Below are 8,794 nucleotides of genomic sequence, written 5' to 3'. Positions count from 1 at the left end.
TGTCCCTCCCTGTCCCCACCCCCTTAGACTGGCATACTGGGCCCTTCATGAGCTTGTGCCAACCTCCTCTACAGACACGTCTCTACACTGAGGGACCTGCAGATTCCCTAGTGCTCTGGCCTCAGGGCCTTTGTCTGTGCTGTTCTGGTCTCCTGAGTGCCCTTTTCATTTTGCTGCTTTGCTCCTGCCCTGCTAGATTCGGCTCCAGGGAGGCAGTGGAGGTGGAGGTGGAATGGCTGGTGTAGGGAGCTGGTTAGGACCCAGAAGATAGAAACATTTTGGGGGCAGACAATTGTTTCTTGTCCTGGTTTGTATTTAGCTGCAACTAGAGAGACAGATCACCTGTTTCTTTTTATTTAAAATCTGGTTTGTTTCAAAACTGTTATCAGTGAGAGGAGGGTGGAAAGAGTAAGACCCTCCACAGTGCCCGCCCAGCCCCCAGCCTCCCCAAACAGCCCAGCCCCGAGGCAGAAGCTTCCTAGCAGAATAAGGACGACTGATAACCTCATTCCCTGGCCTGGCTCTGTTAGGATAATCGTCTGGTTTTCCCTGCTGGTGTGGGAAGAGCTGCATTAGTGCGGGCCAGTGCCATCCCGTGACCAGAGGGAAGAAGCTTGGCCTGGGCCTGATTTGGCCACAAGCTCCTGGTGGGATGCTGCACAGGCACACAAACTCTAAGCTCGTGACACCCGCCCCGTGCCGTCCCATACCTGATTTCCGTGCATCCTCTGAGCAGATCAGATTTGGTGTTGCCTCCTCCACATCATCCTTGCGTCCCCTTTCACAGACTAGGACAAATGCCACTCATGTGCCCACTCCATGGCAGCTGTCCTTTCACCTTCGCAGCACATGTCACCCTGAATTACAATGTCTGCTTATGTACCTGTCTTCTGGTCTCTGATAGGACAGGGATCGGGTCTATCTTGTTCACAGCTGCACTCTAGTGCCTGCAACTCTGACTGGCTCATAGTTAAGTGCTCCATGCTTTTTTGTTTGTTTGTTTTGATCAAATGATAGAATGAATGAGTGAACTATCTCCTTCAGTAGACTATGATAACCTTATTGACAGGGACTATGCCCTGATCATCTCTGGATTCTTAGTGCCTATAGAGTGCTTGCCACATAGTAGGTGCTCAATACATACTTACTGATTTGAGTAAATGGACTTCAGTTTCTCCCCTGACAATCTGGGTAAAAGGGAAAGAATCTTTGCTTCTCTCTCCCTCCTCCCCCAACAGTATCAGTTTTGGTGGTTGATGCAGTGGGGCCCTTCCTGCCTTCAATGACCTACATCCAAATCTAATGGTACGACAGAAAGTGGTGGCCAAATCCCCGAGTCCAGGTATCCCTCCCATAGCCCACAGCCAACCAGGGGAGGACTCTGGCGGAAGGGGTGTTTCAGGGTGGCTCACCATCCACTTTAACCTCCAGCATTATCAGAGGTCCCCCTGCCTACCTGAATTCTTCCTGCTATCACACAGTCTTATTTCATCTTTACTCTAGTGTCAGGGAAAATATGTTGTAACCTGAAGTAAAATATAGAATCTGTCCCACTTTGGAAGCAGTGTTTCCCCATATGGAACTTTCTTTTCAAGCTCATATCACCATTCTACTTCCAGATCCAGTCTCCCCTCCTCCAGGAAGTCCTCCTTGATGAAGCCAAATATGAGTGATTTTAAATCATTCATATTTAATTTTAATTTAATTTTCATGTCTTCTCCTATTCTACATCCCAAAAGCACTTACAGCTTGTACTTGTTCTCTAGACTATTTAAGTGTGTATTCTGCCTTCCTAATCATAGAATGCATTATTTTAAGCAGGCTTGATAGATGATTATCATAAATTGACAAGAAGAAAAAATATACACCAAAAAGACAGTAGAGGCCAGGTGCGGTGGCCCTGTAATGCCAGCACTTTTGAAGGCTGAGACAGGAAGATCACTTGAGGCCAGGAGTTTGAGACCAGGCTGGACAGCATAGTTAGACCATATCTCTAAAAACAAATTTTTTGGGGGGTGTGGTGTTGGTACATGCATGTAGTCCCAGCTACTGAGGAGGCTGAGGCAGGAGGATCCCTTGAGGCCAGGAGTTTAAGGTTGCAGTAAGCTATGATGACACCACTGCACTCTATCCCTAGACAGAGCAAGACCTCGTCTCAAAAGAAAAAAGTTGGAGGATTTTTTTCTTTTTCTGCTTTGACATAGAATTTGTCATCTTGGTGCTTGCAAGCTCTGTAGCAGGAGAAGAGAATTTGATCTCTGTAAAACGTTCGGGAGGCATAAAGTATCTGTAAATACCCAGGAATAAAGACCATGTCTTTTATTTGTATTATTTTTCTAATTTCTCCACTCTATACAGTTTGTCCAAAGGCCTTAGTTTAAATCCTGAGTGTAAGTTGGCTGACTCAGCTTTGGATTGTGGTCCACTGAGATCTCTGGATCCTTTTAAGACAAAGAGTTATGCCCTGCCATGCAGATGTAGGTAGAGGAAGGACTTCTCCGTGAGACCCTTGAGATGAGTGGTTCTCCTGGGCTTCAGGCCCCAGGCTGTATGCAGATGGAGGAGAGGGGAGGGAGGAGACGTAAGTATACATTGAGCTGGCAGTTAGGGGCCGGGTTGGGGGAGTGGGGAGAGGGGAAGAGAGGAGTCTGGGCCAAGGCCAGAGGTGTCTCCCTGGGGAGTCCTCAGAGTGGGCAGCCGGACGTCGCTCCATCCTTCCCGCCTGACGGATGGGTCTGCTGCTCAGGCACAAGCTGTCGGGCCAGGCCGCTGCCAAGGCAGAACAGTGGCGCTTCTGTGCGTGCTACTCCCGGAGAATGGGGCCCGCTGGGCCGGGAAGCCAAGGAAGTGATGGAGAAAGCAGACGTCCCGGAACAGGAGCCCGTGAGGGGCGGGGACCTCGAGCCGCTGGGTGACAGGAAGCACGTCTGCCTCCCCGAAACAAGGGCCACAGGATGCCTGCAAAGGGGACTCGGTGGAGAACCGCGTGGGGCGAGGGGGCGGAAGGGGCGCGGGGGAGCGTCGCGGGGAGCTGTTGGCGGCAACAAGAGAAGCAGAAGGACGGACGCTGAAGGGGCGTTGGGATGAAGAGCTCAGTGTCCTTTAGCCAAAAGCCCCCTCCCCTTCAATAACAATAGCCATCTGCACTAGGCGACACGGGGTTCGTTTCCTGGGCAGACGCTCAGGAACCTTCCAACCACTTCCTCCACCCCTCCTCCTCGCCCATCTCTGCTGACACCCTCGGCGGCCGCACGAGGACCGCCACGGTGCGCCTCTGCCGGGCTGCCCGCCGGGATCCCAGCGGCTCGCCTCGGGACCCGCGATCCGGCAGGCTGAGATCCGTCCCTGGCCCGGCTCCGACCCCGCCCGCAGCCGCCTCCCCCTCAGCGTTAATTAAAACTTGCGAGATGGAGAGGCTGGCGCGGGCGGCTCCGTTTTATTTGCAGCATCTTTCATGCTGCTGACGATCGTAAAGGGCTTTAATATTGAAATATGGGCCATTTTCCCAGCTCCAGCCCTCGCCGCGCGCTCCCCGCACCCCCACACCCAGCCACCCCGCGCTTGATGAAAGAGCCCCTGCAAATCCATTAAGGAGAGATAATTGAAAACTCCGGGGTAATATTTAAGGCCGCGCGCCGACGCAGGGCTGAGGACCCGACTGCGCCCGCTGTGCCCGTCAGTGCCCGAGCCTGCCGGTGCCGAGTGTCCCAGGCCCACCGAGGCCCCGCCAAGGCCTGCAGCCTTTGCCCGGCCTCCTCACTCCCTACTCTCGAAGGGCCGGCTCTGTGCAGCCTTGGCGGTGCAGAAGACCTGCCTGGAGACTCCTAGTTCCAAAAAGGGCGACAAAGCACACTGCCTGAAAGATGGCCCAGGGGCCAGCATGCACAGTGGCCAAAGCATCTTGCCCCACTCCTCCCGGTGGGATTCGGTGCAAAGCAGCAGGCACCGTTTGCGCCTCTGGGCACAGCATTCCCCTCTGCCTGCAAGCGTCTCCCTCCAGCGCTTGTCCACTTGGGGAACCGCAGTTCCTCCCTCAAAACCAAACCAGCCGGCTGGTCGGCTGGTCGAGGGCCTGTAATCCCATCCTCTCCCATCCTCGCACTCTGGGAGGCCGAGGCAGGAAGATGCTTGAGGTCAGGAGTTCAAGACCAGCCTCAGCAAGAGTGAGACCCCCCCTTAACGCCCCTCCCCCAATTAAAAGAAAGTAGAAATTAGCTGGGGATGTGGTAGTCCCAGCTACTCTGGAGGCTGAGGCGGGAGGATCCCTTCTGCCCAGGAGTTTGAGGTTGCTATGAGCTAGGCTGACACGAGGGCACTTTAGCCCTGGCAACAGAGTGAGATTCTGTATCAAGAAAACAAAACAAAACAACAAAACACCAAACCAGCAACATCCGAAGTAATGGTGGGGTGTGGAGAGTGGTGGGATCATAGACACCCACAGGCCAAGATCGACCTGGGGTGAACATGTTGCAGCTGTGTGGTGAAGACATAGGGGTTTATTATACTGTTCTGTTTTTGTACATGTTTTTAACCTTCCACAACAAAAATTTTTAGAAAGCAGCTCAAGGATCTTCTTTTATGCCTCCCTCTCCCGCAAATATGGGCTCCCTGTTATGCTGTACATTAATGTCCCTTAGCACATCGTGTTGTCATTATCTGTTTAAAGTCTTTCTGCCTACTAGGCTGTGACAATTCAAGGACAGGAATCAAATCTAATTTCCCTCCTTAGCCCTTGCTTCTGACCTGGTGCCAGGCACATAATATGTGCTCAGTAAACATCATTGAACAGGCTGCTCTCTGGGTCCCTCTCCAGGGTTTCAAGATTAGGAGCCAGCACCTAGGGAGGTGGGGGGCAGAGTGTGGAAGAGGGGTGGGATCGTGGGGCTGTGCTGAGGGTGATGTTTGTCTCTCACAGTGACTGGCATCAGAATGTTCCCAGAATGGACAGGGCAGAGGCCCCTGATCTACACTGTGGTTTAGGAATCCTTAGGTCGCTACCTGGGCACTTTGTGGGTGTTTTTCTACTGCACTTGGCTCACTCTCCCAACCAAGGCAGACTCCAGGGACATGTTGGGGTGGGGGACGGTATGTACACACACACACACAAATATATATATATATATATCTTTTAGGCTGGGGAGAGGGAGGAAGAGGAAAGCAGAAGACATTATGTGAAGATCCACCTATGCAAAAGTGAATAGTTCAGGCATTTCCATTGATACCCAGCTGGCCCCTTCCTCCTCCCCCAGGCCTTTGCTGATCACCCCTCTTGCCCAACTTCCTCAATACTGTGCCCAACACCCAGCCAGGGGTTGTACTTACAGGATGGCATCATTGAAGGAGGGAGGGGCTGTTCTGACTCGGGTTCCCGTCCCCACATTGGTCCCTGAGGTCACAGTTGCAACGGTGGCCTCTGTATGGCCAGGATGAAGCCCACACCCTTCCAACTCTCCACTTCCAACCCAAGGACTCCTCTCACAAGCACGAAACAGCAGAGCTGGAGGGGGCTGAAAGAACACTGCACCCAGCCCCTCTTGGCATCTATGGGGCAGTTGAGGCCTAGAAAGGATCTGTGATGTGCCCCAGGTCACAAAGCCACTGGTGACAGAGCTGATGCTAGAATCCCAGCAAGTTAGTGGCAGAGCTGGAATTAGAACCCCAATCTCTTGACCCATTTAAATACACACAATTGGTGTTCTAAGTGCCATTCACACACATTGTCCGATTTAATTCTCGTACACCTGTGAGATGGTATTACAATTCCCATCTACAGATAAGGAAAACCAGGCTCAGGGAGATTAGTGACTTGTCCAGTGTCGCATACTGGTAAATGGCACATCCAGAATTTGAACCCAGTTTGACTCCAGTTCCAGTGTCTTACCTGATCTCCCGCCCTAGCCAAGCCGGGCCCTTTTCCTAGACAATCAAGGTTCATCCCTGAGACATCTAGAGCCAGAGATCTTTTTTCTCCTCAGCCCACCTCCCTCAACCCAGGGCAGGGCTCTTTGCTCCAAATTCAGAGAGGGGCAGTAGTCCCACTGCAGTCCGGGGCACGGGCCTCCATGAACTGAAGCCGCGCACAGCCTGGCCTCCTGCACACAGCCCTACTCCTGTTCGTGGCCATGGAGGCCTCAGCCATAAATCCCCAGGTCTCAGCTCATAACCATTAGCAAGCGATTGGGCTCATCAGGACGCCTTTATGAGACTCAGGTCAAATAAATGGATTGCCGGAGGTCAGGAACAAGGGATTCTTCGCCTTGCCTTGCTTTAGAGATGTCTCTACCACCCAGAGGCAGATTCCGTTTGACTCGCAGCTGTAGGTGAAAGTAGGGGCATTGTCACAGTGGGGTAAAGACCTACAGTATGCCCTGGTAATCCACCCCCGTGAAAGGAAAATGGCCCAAAGATGCACAGCCTCAGCTAGCCCACAGTCATCAGGGCTGGAGACACACACACAGAGGCACGTGCACACCCAGACTCCACATCTGATTCAAATCCAAACTCTTCAGCAACCAACCCCATCCACCTCAGGTCCCCTGATGTCCTCAGACTCTGTTCTACCTGTGAGATGTTTTCTAGAACAGTGCTTTTCAAATGCCATCATGCATACAAATGACCTGGGGGTCTGGCTAAAATGTGGATCCTGATTCAGTAGCTCCGGGTGGCACCTGAGATTGTGTTTTTCTAACCAGCTCCCAGGTGGGACTGATGCTGCTGCTTCAAGGATTGCAGAGGATGGTCCTCCCACATTGGAGGGTAGGAGTTTTCAGAATGTGGAAGAGATGGGAGTATGTAGTTTGGAAAAATCTCCTCCCCCCTGCCCCTGCCTGGGAGATTCTGCTATGCACACCCAGGTGACTGAGCCACTTCTAGAATGCTCAGTCCAGATGGAAAGATGTTATCCCATCTTTCACATGGCTCCTTAACCTTCAAATCTCAGCCCAAATGTCACTTCCGCAGAGAAACCTTCTTTGACCACCCAGTTTTATGGGTCCCTACTCCACCCTGTCTGTGATTTCCCTCTTCATAACGGGTGTCACAATTGCACCTTTTGCAAAATGTACCTTTTGTTTGCTTGCCTGTTCCTTTTGTCTGTCTTACCCCTGACATGCAGGGTCCTTGAGTTCAGGGATCATGCCTGTTCTGTTCATTCACAAGTTCTCAACACCCTGCACCTAGCACATAGTAGATACTCAGTAAATATTGCTGAATGAATGAAGCACTTCCATGCTGAGAGAAGTGGTGGAGGAAAGAGTATCCATATCAGGGACTGAGCCCACAGGTAATCTGAGAAAGCTTCTTAAAGGAAGGAAAATGTGCGGAAAAGAACATTGGGTGGAGGACTTGAGAGAGGTGACCCAAGGAAGGGGGGAGGGTATCTGGGTAACAGGATGGCCCCATTGGTCCCCGGTTGATATGACAGGGGTGAGGAAGGGGTCCTGGAGGGAGAGGGCCTGGGGGACCACAGGGTCTTGAAAACCATGGCAAGCAATAGGAAGGTACATGGTCTTCCCTCAAGCTCATGGACAAGGACTTTCATTTATTGATTCTTTCCTACACTTGAAAAATTCTTATTGAGCCTCTATGAGGTGCCAGGCACTGTGCTGGGTGCTGAATATATGGGGATGTTATGCAGTGGGTCTGATTCCTGCCCTCATAGAGCGTACAGTCTATCAGGAGAGACTGACATTAAACAAACTGATTTGTTACAGTTGGGCCAAGTCTACAGAGGGCAGTGTATGCTAACGGGTGTGATGGGTGGTGGAGAAGTTTCCCCAGGGAGCGACCTTTGCCCAGGGTTCTGATGGGTGAGCCAGCCCCCTGCCAGCTTTCATTCTGGACACTCCTGCAGGCCTCTGCACTGCCCCTTTAAGAGGAGCATCTCTTCCCTGAGCAAAGGAGGTTCCGGGCACACAGCCTGAGCCTGCCAAGGTTGTGGGCTATAAATCAACGCTGGCACTCCCTTGGCAGTGGGCTCTCCTCTGAGCTGCCCAGATGGCGGGCAGGCCTGGAGCCCCAGGGGCAGCCAGGCACTCAGGAGGGGGGAGGTGGGCAAGGTGGGGACACAGCTGGGCCTCGGACCCCCAGTGGCAGCTGCCCACCTCTGTCTAAGGACCTTGGGCCAGGGAAAATGCCAAAGTCCTTCTAGTCACAGGGACCTTCTGACTCCTGAGTCACAGGCTGGCATAGGGCTTTTGGAGTCACTGTCCCCACCCCTGCCAGTGATCCAGGCCTCACAGGCATCCTCTGAGATCAAGGATCATGGATGACCGCTTGAGGTCACAGTTTACTCTAGCATCCAACCTGAAAGTTCTGCCTATGGTTTGACCCTCTTCCCTCTTGCTGTAGCTAAAGTGTGTTCTTTTACATTCCATGAAAGACAGTCGCTCCCCATTTAGTGGGGGCTTTGGGGCTGTGGTGCCCCCTCTGCCTTCACTTTAAGCCTCCCAGAAAAGCTGGATAAAAAGATTTCTCAAGGTCGGCTGGAGAGGTGGAACTCTGCCCTCTTGGGGGTTGCCATCCCTCAGCCTCCTTCACAGGTGCTGCAACAGAGGGAACATATGTTGCTCCCCCCCCCAGGGGACAGTGACAACACCGCAGCAGCCACAGCTCAGCAGGCCCTGGCGGAACTGGAAAGGCAGCCTTTCTCCTGGGCCCGGCCAGGTCTGGGCTGTGTGTGGAGAGGTGGGAGCAAAGCCTGTAGACCCCTCCCACAAAGGAAGAGACGGGTTTGGCTGCTTCCCCCACCCTGACTTCCAAACAGCTCACAATGCTTCTAGAACAGTAGAAAATG

This window comes from Lemur catta, chromosome 6 (genome assembly GCF_020740605.2).
Source record: "Lemur catta isolate mLemCat1 chromosome 6, mLemCat1.pri, whole genome shotgun sequence".
NCBI classification, from domain to species: domain Eukaryota; kingdom Metazoa; phylum Chordata; class Mammalia; order Primates; family Lemuridae; genus Lemur; species Lemur catta.
The sequence above is the reverse complement of the archived record's forward strand: the minus strand, read 5'-3'. Positions refer to the sequence as shown.